Raw genomic sequence first — 15,172 nt, 5'->3', positions numbered from 1 at the left:
TGAAAAGTCAACCAGAGGCTAATTTAGGGCAAAAACCTTCAGGTCTGTTTTCCTCACCTCTCAGGGCAGTGGCGTGGGTCTGGGTGGGACAGCATCCAAGCAGGGCAAATATACCATGCCCGTTCCGTGCAACAGCCGTGCTTAATTTTTAAGAAGCTCCTGTCCTGCGGTCCTGATCTTCACCCTGGTCCTCCTGTTAGTGTCCCAGGGCTGCGGTAACAAATGACCACAAACTGGGTGATTAAAACGACAGAAGTGCATTCTCTGAAATCCAGGTCCCAGAGCTGCCCTCCCTCTGGAGGCTCCAGGGAAGGGTCTCCTGCTGGCCTCTTCCAGCAGCTCGGGGCCTCCAGCATTCCTTGGCTTGTGGCCGCATCACTCCAGTTTTGGCCGTCATCTTCATGTGGCTCCTCCCGTGTGTCTGTTCCGGAATCTCCCTCAGCCTCCCTCTCTTATAAGGATCCTCGTGATGGCATTTAGGTCCCACCTGGGTAATCCAGAATGCTCTCCTCCTCTCAAGAGTCTTAACTTCATTACATCTGCACAGACTTTTCTTTGCAAATAAGGTCACATTCACATGGGCCACCATTCCACCCTCCGCCGTCCTGAGCGCAATAAAATAGGCCTCCGTGCCTGGGGTTTCAGGTACCCCCCGGCTCGGAGACTGAGGAGACACTGCTGCCATCCTGGGTTGGAATACCGGGCCAGTGGTGCAAGAGCAGAGAACCCGCTACATTCCCTGCGTCCCGAGGGTAAGGTCCTTAACAGCAGGGGACAAGGCCAGGGACAAGGCAGCTGGTGAGAGGACACGCGTCTCAGCGGAGCCGCGCACGCGGCAGCACGGTGCCCAGGGGTGCCGAACGACGCCTGGGATTGTGGTTTTTTCCAGCAGGGGCTAGTTTTATTTGTTTTCATTTTTAGTATGAAACCAATATTTTGAATGGAAATAGCTCCCAGATTAGATTTTCTTCCATAAGAGGAAACAGAAGCGCATATAGAATTTAAAAGGAGTGTCCCAAAGTGGAGTTCAACCCAGACACCGAATCATTCATTCCTCCAAATCTATGAGCTCAGTCCCTGAGCTGAGCCGCAAGTGACTCGGGGTTCCTGCAGAGGGGGAGGAGGAGGAGGATGGCAATGCTGGCGGGAAAGGACATGGCAGCTGCGTGACCTTCTTTAGCCCTCTCACTCATGCCGTGACACAAAGAGCATCCCCCATTCGCAGGTAAGAATTCAGACTCAGAGCGTTTAGAAATGGGTGCCGGGGCTGTCAAGCCTCCAAGTGGAGAAGCCAGGACCCCACCCATCCACCCCAGGCCGCACGCCCTCTCCCTGCTGCCCTCCAGCAGAAACAGTGCCAAGCAGACCCACACTGACTCTCGGGGCCTGATGCGGGGACCAGGGCACCGAGAAGGAGGGTGTGCAGAGCGGACACTGGGACCCCCGGACAGGTCTGGCTGTGGGATACTGACAACGGCTCCCAGAGACACGCCCACACTCTGATCCCCAGAACCTGCGGCTGTGACCTTATTTGGGAAAAGAATCTGTGCAGATGTGCTTAAGTTAAGGACCTTGAGATAAGGAGATCATCTTGGTTTATCCCTAAAGCCCATGGAAATTGTCCTTAGAAGAGGAAGACAGAGGGAGATTTAAAACAGATGCACAGAAGAGAAGAGATAGGAAGACGAGGCTGGGCCTGGAGTGACGCAGCCACGAGCTAAGAAACCTCTGGACCCACCAGAGCTGGAAGAGACAAGGGAGGTCCCTCCCCTGGAACCTCCAGAAGGAGCGCCGCCCTGCAGACCCCTTGGTCCTGGACTTCTGGGCTCCAGAACAGGGAGAGAGTGAAGCTCTGTGTGTTAGCCACCTGGCCTGTGGTCATTTGCTATAAGAACCACCGAACACTAATACGCTGCTCTTCTGAGACCTCCGGGGGGTGGGGCACCTGGAGGGGGACCCGGAGGGAGGTGGGACATATCAGGAGGCAGGTCCGTCTTGAGCCCAGGCCCCTTAGCTGACATGGCCCGGTGGCACCTGTCCCCTCGCTGGGCCACTGGGGTGGGTCTGGGAGAAGGTGTCGGGCCTGGGGCAGCCCTAGATGGGCTGAGGGGGCTGCCGCTCCAGGCTGGGTTCCGAGAGGCGGGGGTGGGCCTAACTCCAGTGACAAGCGTCCTTATAAGAGATACGAGGAGGGGAGACACGAGGAGAAGAGCAGAGGCCACGTGACCACAGAGGCGGAGACTAGGGCGATGCGGCCACCAGCCGGGGGACGCCTGGAGCCACCAACAACTGGAAGAGGCAGGCAGCCCCTTCCCCTAGAGGCTCCTGCCCCTGCGACACCTTGGTTTCAGACCTCTGGCCTCCAGAACCGGGAGATGATAAACTTCTGTATTTCGAAGCTCCCCTCCACGTCCCCCGTCTCTGGTGCTTTGTTACAGCAGCCGCAAGAAGCGAATAAACTGGGCAAGGCAGGCTCCCCATGTCCCCATCAGAGACCCAGCGCTCAAAGATGTGGGAGACCAGCTGATTCCCACCCGACCCGGGGGGACGTGGGGCCCCCCTGCCCGGGTGTGCGGCCCATCGGTGGCACCTCAGGCTCACCAAGCTGCCCGAGCTCAGAAAACGCTGGCTCTGCAGCTGAGCTTGCCAGGACCATCCGTTCCGCACTCACATCCCACCTCTCAGCCTAGGAAAATGCAGACATGGTGCCAAGGAAAATGAGACAGAATGTGTTGGGCGCTAATGAGACCCTGGGCTTGGACATCTCCAGGCCGCTCCCCCCGTGGGGCACTTCCATTCTCCAGAGCACCCCGCCAAGGCCCGCCCGCTTTGGAATTTCCCCTTTGAAGCCCGTGGGCCTGTGCCAGTTTGGAACACGGGATCCAGCTTCTTGTGGGAGAATAAAAGCAGCACGCCGACGGCAAATACTGGCGTCGACTGAGTTCTTTTTATTTTTGTCAACAAGGAGATTGGTTTTAATGGGAACCAGGAGCACCGAAGCTGCAGATTTTCCACTCCTGCAGGTCTTAACGGCAGTGGCCTGGCTTCCCACCCCAGGCAGGACAGCTGCGAATTCTGTGGGCAGCGGGGGAGGGGGAGGACGGCATCCTGGAGAGAAGGGACCTCAGCTCCACTCCGTCCCTCACTCCCTGCTGCGGGTTCCCAATGCCACCTCCAGGCTGCTGCCCCCTCACTGCACTGACCACAGGGACAGATGCTGACTCTTGTCCCCGACTCGTGACAGGGAGGCACCAAGAACAGACGTGCTCCGAGCCAGCGGGCTGCACATCTTGGTCAAGATACTCAGCCTCTCCGTGCTTCAGTTTCCTCATCTGTACAATGGGAACCTCACGGGCTTTCATGAGGATTCAGTGGGGTGAAACACGCCCTCCTGGCCAGGCAGCAGAAGCGCTTGGTCCACGTCTACTAATGTCAATCAGACTTTGGTCTGGACTGGGGAGAGTCAAACCGGCGAGCCCTTGGTGGTACATTTGTTCCTAAACTGGCCAGCGTGCAAACTTCAGACACCCCAAGGTCTAGATACTAGAATAATTCCCGGGCTGGTAGGAGCCTCTGCCCCACCGTCCAGGCCACACAGACTGCCCCTCTCCTTTACCTCTGCAGACCCTGGGAGACCTAATCTTGACCCTGGCTGTTTCCCCTGAGGCCTGTCCACTTGTCAGATGTTAGCAGAGGTCCAGAGGTGGGCTGGAGCTGGCTTGTACCAGCTCACGACAGCCAGTCATGTACTTCTTAAAATCAGCCATGGTGGGAGTATTTACACCACAGAAATTGGCAAACGTTACCAAGCTAGGCCTTTTCCTTAAAGAGTCGGTCATTAAACATTTACCAGCACCCCACTGGTTTCACCCTAAGTGGCTCTCTGACCCTGATCTACTTCCTTGAGTCCCGGGCGGAGGCCAGCATCTTCCCCTGAAATCTTTTGGTGATGTCTCAGGGCTTTAGGGGAGAAGGGGAAGGCAGATCTTCCCCTTTTCCATTTTAAAAGCTCAGATTTCCTGTGGGGGCAGCCATCTGCTTTCCTAAGAAGCTGTCTTTTCTAAACAGCTGTCCTCAGATATTTGAAGGACTGTCATGTGGAAAAGGAGTCATTCCATATGGGCCCTGAGGACAGCAGAAACACCACGGGGTAGATACTTGGGAGAACGGTTTTCCTCTCACTCCAGATGTATCTTAGAGCCACAGGAATCCTTCCCAGGGTTTATCTTGTCTGAGGGCCCCTCAAAACTCAGCTCATTTTCAGAGCGAGGAGATGCTTTCATTGTAAATGAATCCCCTCCCATGCCCTCTTAGTAGGTGTACCTAACTCCTCCTGTTGGTATAACCTGGATGTCTTCCCAGGAAAAGGTGACACACACACAGCTCTTTGCACAGGCCTGGCTTGTAGCAAGAATTCAATGCGTGGTGACCAAGAGGCCCCTTATTTGCATCAGATCACGGAACGTCAAAGCTGGGTGGGCTCTCGGAGGTGGGCTAAGTGCCAGCACTGTCCCTCAGCAAACCCCCGAGGAGGACAATGTCTCCATCACAGACCCTGAAGCAGGCACCCTGGAACAATGAGGTTCCCGGTCCCCTGCCCTGGTGGGGCCTGGGGCTGCATTTCCCAGCAGCTGGATGATTGGCTTTCTTTCAGACCATCAGCTGGACACCCCAGATACAAAGTATGCTGTCTTGTTTTGTTTCCTTTTTAAACAAATTTAATTGATCACAATAGATTTTTATGTTTTTAAAAATATTTATTCCTTCTTTTTTTTTTCTGGCCTTGCCATGCAGCATACAGGATCTTAGTCCCCCGACCAGAGATCGAACCCGTGACCCCCTGCAGTGGAAGTGCGGAGTCTTCACCATGGGACCACCAGGGAAGTCCCCACAATAGGTTTAAAATTGGGTTGACTAATGGTCTTTGGGGCGCCGGGAAGGGAGTGGCTGCATTTTCCTCACATCAATCTTAAGTTAGTGTCATGGGAAAAGGATGGGTATTATCCAATGAATGATAAGTATTTCCTTCAATTTGCTTGTTGCTTACAGTTTAGGCCATGCTTTCAAACGCATCCTTTCTTTTGTCCCCCATGAGAAGCTCACGAGAAGAATAAGGAGACTGTGGAAGCCAAGTCTTGCCCCACATCATAGCACTGTGTGTGGCAAAGCCCAGGTGAGAGCTCTGGGCCCCTGGCCACAGGTTCAGCCTTTGTTCCCTTGTGGAATGGCTACTTCCAAGGTACAAAACTGACAGCATTGTCCAAAGAACAGGTCCCAAGAACTGACTTCTGGGGGTACTTGAGACACAAAATCATATTTTATCCTTGCAACAAATCCTGGAACATGGATGCCGTGCCTTTGCTTCGTAGATGAAACCCGAGGCTTAGAGAAGGGAAGGGAACATCCAGGCTGGAATTTGGGCCGAGTCTCTCCAGTCCACAGCTGTGCTGCGAGGCTCCGTCCTCACACCCCAATGCCCTCATTGCTTAGGACCCCGCTAGTTCCCTCCTCTGCTGAGATGACGTGTTGGCCTGAGCCGGGGCCAGGGGAAACCGTGCTGCTTGATCAGAAGGAAGATGTAGGCTTATGTGCAAATGCCCACGGCAGTGTGTGAGATGCTGCTGGGTCTGTCTGAGAAAGTGTTGGCTTTAAAGGCAGGAGGGTCTGGGGGGTTGACCCACTGCCTGATCGAAATAGCTGACCTGCTCTTCATCCTCTTCTTTGGGATGAGCCTCACGGCTCCAGAAAGACTGAACCACCCACTGCAGCACCCAGGCCGAGTGAGTCCATTGGCAGGAAAGCGTCAGTCACCCTCAGTGATGAGCAGTTGTGCTGGGGTGGGAGAGGATGTGTGGGTGGGGAGGTGGTATTGGAGGCCCCGAGATGGCGCCCATCCTCTGCAGAGTATGGGGACATCCACAGACACGTCTCATGCCCCAGCCCCACCGGCAGGCCAGCTGGTGACTAACGAGCTCAGAGTCATGCAGATCGTAAGGTAGGTGGACCCTTAGCTGGGAGACCCTGGTTCAGGGTACTGTAGGATACAGGATACAGAGTCAAGTTGAGCAGAAGGCCAGAAGGTAAGCCTGGCATTGGCCTTTCTGACACCATGTAGTGGCTGCAATAGGGCTTCTGGAATATCACGGAGGCTTCTGGAAAGTTCACAGTCCCTTTGTGCATAGTTGCTGCACGAGGTAGACCAGATGGCCCGATGATGCTTCGGTTTCATTCTTTCTCATGGGGTTTGGAGATTCCTTTTTTTTCTTTTTTCTTTTGTTCTTTTTTTTTTTTTTTTCTTCCCAGTTCTGAAGGCTCTCTCTGAGGGAATTTGAAGGCCCAAACATAAAATAGCTGACTCTTTTATTCCTACATCACAGTGAAAATCTTCGAACGGTTTGAGAGACAGACCGACAAACTCCTGCCTGGAAATCCTGGCCAGTCTCACACCGCTGAGCAATTTACTGGCCCCTCTGAACTTAAGCTTCTGCCTCCTGGGTTCTGGTGATGAAAAGGAATAATGCACACTATGAGCTCCTCTGCTGCTACCAAGCACAGAGTGTGCTCTCTGCAAGTCTCGGCTGTAAAATTCATGCGTGACCTTTGTCTGGTGCTGCATGGCTGTGGGCCTAACTAGCTCGGCGGTTCCGGAACTGTGCTGTACATCATCCTAGCCACTAGCCACACAGGACCATTTAACTATCAATTTAAAATCCATTAACGTTGAATAAAATGTAAGAGTCAGTTCCTCAGTTGCACTAGACACATCGCGAGTGTCCGATGGCCACAGGTAACCAGCGGCCACCAATTGCAGATATAGAACGTTCCCATCGGCGCACCGAGTCCTTTTGGACTTCGGACAGCGCTGCTCCAGAACCTCAACAGGCCCACGATCAGCCAGGACATGGGTTAAAAACTCTGATCTACTCCACGCCTGGAGAAGCTGCTCAGAGGAGCCCAGGATTTGCACGTATAAGAAGCTATCGGGTGATTCTGATAAGCACCCTACTAAACTAATAGCATCCCTTTGTACCCGTGAGGCCACTGGGGCCCAGCATCTTGACAAAACCCCATAGCTAGCGAAAGGGCCACCCATCCTTGGGGCTTTTGCTCCAGGGACTCTCTCATGTGTGTCCCTCATCAGCTGAGCAGTCCGGTTGCCCCAAAGGCTCAGTCCATCCTCCATCTGCATCTCCGAGGCCTCCATGTGTGTGGGTGAAAGGGACTCACACCCTCGGCTCCCTTGGCCTCTCCAGATTGCGGTCTGCCGCGCTCCGGGCACACAGTGATAGAACTACTCATCTCATCTTTAAAACCAGTGGCTCAAAAACCCCATAATTGTCCTAGAGCTCATGTGTGAGCCCAATCCACTGAAAAAGTATCCTCCACCCTCCAGAGTGTTTTAATGGAAACAGCTTTCCAAAGGCGAGAGAACAGGCCAGGGAGCCAAGAACTAGTTTCTTGAAAATGATTCATATGGTGTTGGCCTGAGCCCGGCCCTTGGTCTCTCCACAACTGATGCTGATTTCTGTCTGTTCAGAGTTTGTAAAATCTGCTCTGGATTCATTCGCGTTCTGGGAAATTCATCAGCGTGACCCAGAGGAGGGCTCTGAAGGTCCATTGCAGCCCCTTCAGCCGGGGCAGCCCTGCCCTTCCTCCCCTCCACCTCCTGCCAGCCCCACACCGGGAGGAACTGTCCTCCGTTACCTGGAGCCCCCGGAGGCCTCTCGTCCAAAGCCAGCCTCTCTCACGTGACTGCTGGCTGATTCCATGTGATGTCAGATGGCTCCGGGCCCTCATTCCGTCATCAAAGAGCTGAGGCTCGGCGGCCTGGGGCAGGTTTGGCGTGAAGCCCCGCACTACAAAGTGGGACTGACAGAGCACAGGCCCTGCCTGTAGGGGCTCTGTCAGCAGCTCCCTGCGGCGCACCCCAAGAGCTCCATCTTAGAAGCTTGTACAAAGCGGTGTGTAAGCACGGAGTGTGTGTAATTCTGGGTGGGGAGGAAAAGGGAGGGAGGGCAGCTTCCAGAAGTTCCAGTTGCAGGCGAAGCGCAGAGGGCCTTCCAGGGACTCCCGTGAGGCGGGGATGGAGAGGGTGCGGGGCCGTTAACCACAGAGGGCCTTGTCTGCCGTCAGTGATGTGGCTTCTCTCCCCCAGCTTCAGTGAAAGGTACCAAAGGCACAAGCCAGCTTTCTTTTGCACCCCATTCCTCAGGGCGGAGCACGGGGCTGGCACACGGGTGCGGAGAGCCACCTTGGAAGGCTCAGGGCTGTCCGACCGAAGCAGAAGGCCCAGCGGGTGCAGCCCATCACATCCCAACCTGGGCGCTCCTGACTCAGCTGGCAGGGTCTGCCTCCTGCTCCGCTGGGTTTTCTCAGTTTCTGCCTCTTCCAGCTCCATCTGACCCCTCCCCACTGATGCAGGCCTGGCCCGGTGACGCACACACCAGCTGGAATCAGGTTTCTTTACCGCAGAGTTCACAGCCTCAGCCCTGTCAACATTTGGGGCCAGATAATTCTCTGTTGCAGCCATCCTATGCGCTGCAGGAAGTTTAGCAGCGTCCCTGGCCTCAACGCACGAACGCCGGGAGCATCCCCCATGTGCAGTAAAAAGAGCATCTCCAGGCCTTGTCATATGTCCCCTGGGGGCCAAACGGCCCTGGTTGAGAACCACTGATATCCGTGGATCTGGGGGTCATTGGCTGGCCTATCGGACAAGCCACAGGCCCCCTCAAGCTGTGTGCACAGGTTATCTCATGCACCCAGGTGTTCTTGAGGGGAGAGTAACCATTACTCTCAGCGTAAGCTCGAAGGGCCCACAGCCCTTGGCTGTTCAGAGCACCAGGAACTTTTCCTGCGAAGGGTTAGACAATGAATATTTTTGGCTTTGCAGGCTAGAGGGTGTATGTTGCAGCTACTCAGCTCGTGCTTGTAGGGTGAAAGCAACCACAGATAATAATCATTAATGACAGCTGCAGCTGTGTCCCAATGAAGCTCTATTTTTGGACCCTGAAGTTCGAATTTTATATAATTTTTACATGTCATAACACAGTCTTTTTCCTTTTTTTTTTATACCAACCATTTAAATATGGAAAAACTGTCATTAGCCCGTGGGTAGTACAAGCACAGGGGTCCGGTTCTGAAGCCAGAGGGGCGCCCCTGGTCTTATGACCATGGCCTGCGTTCGGCTCATATGCCCAATCCCAGGAGGGGCCTCGGCCCAGGCGGCCTCTCTCCCGGGACACACTTGAAGCTGGAGAAACCGTTCTCTTCCTGGAAAGAAAGGGAGTGTCTGGGGGTGGGTGGAAAGGGATTGACATTAACAGGAAATTAACCCGTGAGAAAAGCCACCTGCAGTCTCAGGAAAGCCTGTGGACACTTGGCTTCTCAGAACCCAGGGCTGCTCTGCAGGTCTGGCTTAAGGAACGATAGTTCCATCCCGGGGGCCAGAGCGTCCACCAGGGCCTGTCTCAACGACTGTGCCGTGCTGCTCTAAAGCACAGCACTGGTCAGAAACACCCTCACCCAAAAGAAGCCTGCCCACCAAGGACAGGCTGCCCTATTTATAGCTCTCCTGGGCCTTCTCAAGATGGCAATTTCACGCCCATCCATAAATCTCCCCTCTTCCAAACTGGTACTTGAAGGTCAGCAGAGGAAGGGCCGAGAACCACAACTGCCGGCCCCCCCCCAGCTAGGGATGGGGAGGCTCCCTGGTGGGCGGCGGCCAGCCTTCATCCGAGGGCAGGACACGTCGGCTGTGGGCGAGCGTGGAGCCCGGGAGGTCGTGTGGGCGACCAGCCTCAGAGAGGCCGCCCGGGCAGCCGTGAGTGAGCTCTGCCGGCCAAAACCCGGGGTGGGTCGCAGGGACCCAGGATGCCCTGACCGAGCCCCACTGTGTGTGCCGGGCTGGGCGAGGTGCAGGCTGTGTCCCCAGCAGGACACAGAGATGTCCAGAGCGACCCCACCCCGCAGGGTCCGCCGGGGCCCTGCTCACGGCTCGCGATGCCCAAGTGCCCACACTGGATGCTCCACGGACAGGACGCTCACCAGGCCTCTTGCCGAGGCTCTGCATAAAGGATGAAGAGCTGGACGCGTCATAAAGACACCTGCAACTCACCCGGATGCTTGCCTCACTGGAGAAGCCTGGGGGCCTGGGAACCCATGTGAGGGGCGCCAAGCGCAGAAGGGCACCAGGTGTCAGCTCAGCCTGAACGGAAGTCAGGCCTGGTGCTGTGCCAGCTGCCAGCTGGCTGGGAACCTCGGGCACGTAGGTGAGCTGCCCTGGGCCCTCTTTCTTTCAACTCTAAAAGGGGCGATCGGACTAGATGTGTCTGTGGTTCGGTTACGATGTTGCCGCAGGTTCAGGTCCTGCCTCCTGGTGAGCCTGTGGCGTGAGGATCACCCCAGTGCCCAGAGCCACCTGCTGAGCGGGCACCGGGCTCCTCTGTCCTCCTCCAGGCACGCTCAGCCCTGGGTCTGGCCTTCATGAAACAGCGCTCTTCCTAACCCCACAAGCGTCAAGGGTGATTCTTGACAAGATCTGGGGACAGCCCACAGCCGATAGCGTATCTTTCCCGATGGCGTGTTCCCTCCACCCACACCCGCCAGAGGCGCAGCCGGGAGGCTGCTGGTCCCACATGAGTGGACCCGCATCCGGGCGACATGGAGGAGAACGTCCTCAGACCCCACGCGGATGCTGCCGTGTCCTGTCCAAGCCGATTGCCTCGGCGAGGAACAGAAAAGTCACCACAAGCACTGTCACCTCTGCAGCCCTGGGTGTCCCCCGCCCTGGACCCGCCCTGCAGGACGGAGCCCTCGCTCCCCAGCCCGGCGCTCCCGTCCTCTCCCATCCCGACCCAGCTCGGTCTCCAAGGCGGTTACCGAGCTCCTGGGATTTCCAGGCATTCACCCCCCGGAGCTTCCCAGGGGAAAGAGTACAGCCCCACCCGCAAGGAGCCCCGTCTGGCTGAGGAGAGACCCGGAGACAGGTCATTAGAGTCGACCTTGGGGAAGGCAGAAGGGGCCAGCGGGGCGCCCCAGAGGCCTGGGTGAACCCCGGCCCTGCCGCAGACTGCAGTCTGATGGCCAAGTCCCATCTGTGCCTCCTCGGAACGCGGTAGAGAGAGCAGCGACTCCACAGGGTCGGACCCGAGAATAGCAGGCTAGCCGGGGAGCACGCTCGCACCCTGGGCCAGGGGAAGGCCGACCCTCGGTGGGGACGCTGGCAGCGGCAGAGGATGGCAGAGCGGACCCTGGCGGCCTCCCCAGCACAGCTTTCGTGCGTTTTCCTTCCCCAGGCCCTTCCCTGGGAAGATGGTCCGTCCTTCCTGGACCCAGAACCCTCCCCCACACAGCACGACGGACCCCCTCTTCCCTCTGCAGAGGAACCAGGGCCCCTCAGGTACCTCGAGCTGCCCGATGGGCCCAAGCTGCCATGCCGGGCAAGGTGGGCGAGGGGCTAGGTCCCTGCGTGGGAAGCACGAGGCCTCCACGTCCACCCTGGTCCCCGGGTTGGGGGGCGGGGGCGGGGGCGGCCAGGATTCCCCAGGCCCTTCCCTGGGAAGATGGTCCGTCCTTCCTGGACCCAGAACCCTCCCCCACACAGCACGACGGACCCCCTCTTCCCTCTGCAGAGGAACCAGGGCCCCTCAGGTACCTCGAGCTGCCCGATGGGCCCAAGCTGCCATGCCGGGCAAGGTGGGCGAGGGGCTAGGTCCCTGCGTGGGAAGCACGAGGCCTCCACGTCCACCCCCGGGGTTGGGGGGGGGGGCGGGGGCGGCCAGGAAGGCTGGGCACATCTGTGAGTCCCAGGAGGGGAAATGAAGGAGCCTTAGGACAAACAAATGCTGATGAACTGGAGGAAATGGAAAACATCAAATCTGCTCTCTGGCGGGAGAACCAAGAGAAGTGCTGAATGGAGCCAAGGAGGGCTCTGGCCCGGCCGTCAGGCTTCAGAGCAGCTGGTCCGAGCATCAGCTCCAGCGCTTGGCGTTCCAGGTGGAGAAAAGCCACGTGTGCGGACCTGCAGGAAGCTCCTAAAAGCCACTGTTCTGAGTCGGAAAGAGGAGCAGGAAACAGCCTGAGGGATGCAGGGGTGATGGAGAGAGGGCTTTGCAGGCAGCCTTCCAGCACGACCTTTCCCAGCACACCCCGTCTGGGGACGCCAGTGACCACAGGGACAGGGAATGGGGTCTGTTCTCTCCTTTGTCCCCCAGACCCAGCTCCATGAACTAGAGACGAGCTCTCTGGGGCAAAGGAGACTGGACGTGCAGGCCATTGACAGGGACCTGGAATTCAGAAGGCAGTGAAGCTGTCAGAAGGAGGGTGTAGGAGGGGATGATGAATCTGCCCAGAGGTCGGTGAGAAGGAACACAGGCCTTGGGAAGTAGGAGGCTGCATCTGCAGCCCCAGAATGCTAGCTAAGAGGTCCGGGAGTCAGGGGAGATGAGGTCTCAGGAGAGACAGCAGCGCCAAGGCGGTGCAGCTGAGGGCTGGTTAAGTCAGCAGCTCAGGGCCACCTCCAAGGCCTGGGCTCTTTCCATCTTTCCGTGCGGCCATCCTCGGCCTCAGGCAACCCCGGGCATCTTTACACACCAGTCTCTCTGAGAACTGTTTTAAGAGCTAAGAACTTCTCCCAGGACTACCCCTCCACCCTCACTCTGGCAGAATTCCCCTCGTGGCCCTTCCCGCCTCTGTTTCCAGGAAGAACAGCAGAATCACTGCGATTAGCTGAGCGTAAAGACGAGTCCCCTCGCTGGGGCCGGGGATAGGGCCACGGTATGGGACAAGGCTCAGGCACCCCCCGAAGCCCCTCTTGTCCTCCCGTCTGCTGGCCCAGTCACCACCGAGGGGCCAGCTCTCTGTGGACCTTGAGCCAGGCCAGCGTGGCCTTGTCACTCTTCACGCCCAGGCTGGGTACCTGCTGTCTCCCACCTCAGGCCTCCCGTCCAAGGGGACCTCACTTCTGAGTGCTCTGTGTCTCTTCCTATGGTATCTGTAGAGCTCTACCTTTCATTCTTCAATCCCTATGTGCTTCCCTATGCATGCTTTGAAATTTACATGAGTGGAATCTCACTCTGTGTATTTCTCTCCCTCCTGTGTTTTTGGCCAACATTTTTTCTCTTAGGTTCACCTCTTTGGTTGAACGCAGCCTTGGTTCATCCATCTTTGCTTTCGTACACTCCACCATATAAATGTGATACCATTTCTGCACCCATCCCACTGTCGATGGAGATTTGGGGGATTTTTCGTAATTTGCCATGGTAAACACCATTCCGTGAATACACATGAGTATACAGCCTGAAACAACCCTGCCAGCCCACCCTTTGGCACACATCTGGCGCGGATGGCTGGGCCATATGGTAGCATCTATTCAGCTTGACCTGATAACGCTGAATTTTGTTCCAAAGCAATTGTAAGAGCAGTTTATATTCCAAGGAACAACGATAAGGATGCTTGCTGTTTCACATCCTTGCCAAACATGTTATTTTTATAATTTTTGATTTTTACCAATATGGTATATGTGAAGGCTTATAACATTTTGGATTTAATTTGCATTTCCCCATTACTGATAATGTTGAATATCTTTTTCTATGTTTATTGACCATTCAAGTGTCCTGTTTTGAAAGTACTTATTTCAAGTCTTTTGACCATGTTTCTACATTTTAGGGGTCTTCTATTGATTTATAAAAAGCCTTTTTAAATCTCGAACACTAATCCTGTTTTTGGTTAGATGGGTTACGAATATAGTTCTTCACTTTGTGTTCTGTTTAATGAACAAAAGTTCTAAATTTAAATACAGGCAGTGAAACCCAGCTTTACCCTTTTGGTATTCGCTGCTTTGGTAGGGTTTGTGAAATCCTTTCCTATCCTGAAGTCATAAATATATCACCCTATATCATTTTCTAAGAGTTGTACAATTTTGCCTTTTAATTAGGATCTTTAATTAACTTTTCAAAATACTGTGAGATGGCCGGAGTCCGGTTTATTTTATTTATTTATTTTTGTATGGACAGCCAACCACCATTTAACAATTCATTTAAAAGTCCATTTTTTCCTCTCTTGATCTGCAATGCTGTCTTCTCCACAAATCCAGGTTCCAGGTGAGTCTGTTTATGAGATCTCTGTTCTGTGCCGTTGGTCTTTTTGTTTGTTCCTGCAGTGTTTTAAGATCTAATTACTTTAGTTTTGTAATAATCCTTGAGATCTAGAAGGCTAAATTCTCCCACAATGTTTTTTTTCAGGAACATCTCTATCACCTATGTTTCCTTAATCTTCCGTATAAATATTCAAATATGAAATTTTTTAAGTTGCACTCACATACTCATGTACACACACACACACACACACACACACACACACACGCATGCATACGTTAGGAGTTTTATTAGAATTGCATTATCAATAGACGAATTTGGGAAGAATTGACGTGATACTCTACCATTCCCAAACATAACAGCTCTCCATTTATTTAGATTTTCTTCCAAGTCTCTTACTACAATTTGTAATTTTCTCCACAATAAAAGTATTGTGCACAGTTTATTAGATTCATTTCCAAGTATTTTCTATTTTAAGTGCTATTATTAATGGTAAATTTTACCAGTATTTTATTAAAGTATAGTTAAATAGGATAAAATGCAAAAATCTTTAGTGTGCATCTCAATAAATTGTACATGTTTGCACCCATATGACCACTACCCAGATCAAATATGTGACTTTTCCATCACTCCAGAAGGTTCTGTCCTGACTTTCCAGTCAACACCCACCCCCAGAGGAAACTAATATTATCAGTTTGATCACTGAAGATTAGCCTTGCCTTTTCGTGAATTTCTAATAAATGAGATTATGCAGTATTTATCTATCCTTTTGTGTCTGACTTCTTTTGCTCAGGATAATTTTGAAACCCGTCCATGTTGCTGTGTGTATTAGTAGTTTGGTTTTTCCCTTTTTATTCCTGAAAAGTATTCCACTTATCAACATACCCCAATGTGTTTATCCATTCCCCTTTGGTGGATATTTGAGTTGTTTCCAGTTTGGAGCTACTAGGGAAAAAGCTCCTATAAAATTTTTGTGCCATGTTATCATTATCTTGTTTGAAGTAGTTCTCTACGAGTGATGGCTGGGTTTTCTTCAGTTTAGATCAGAATGGTGTGTGTGTGTTTGCATCTCATTATGG

The sequence above is a fragment of the Physeter macrocephalus genome, chromosome 13 (assembly GCF_002837175.3).
Source record: "Physeter macrocephalus isolate SW-GA chromosome 13, ASM283717v5, whole genome shotgun sequence".
NCBI lineage: Eukaryota > Metazoa > Chordata > Mammalia > Artiodactyla > Physeteridae > Physeter > Physeter macrocephalus.
This window is presented reverse-complemented; position numbering follows the sequence as displayed.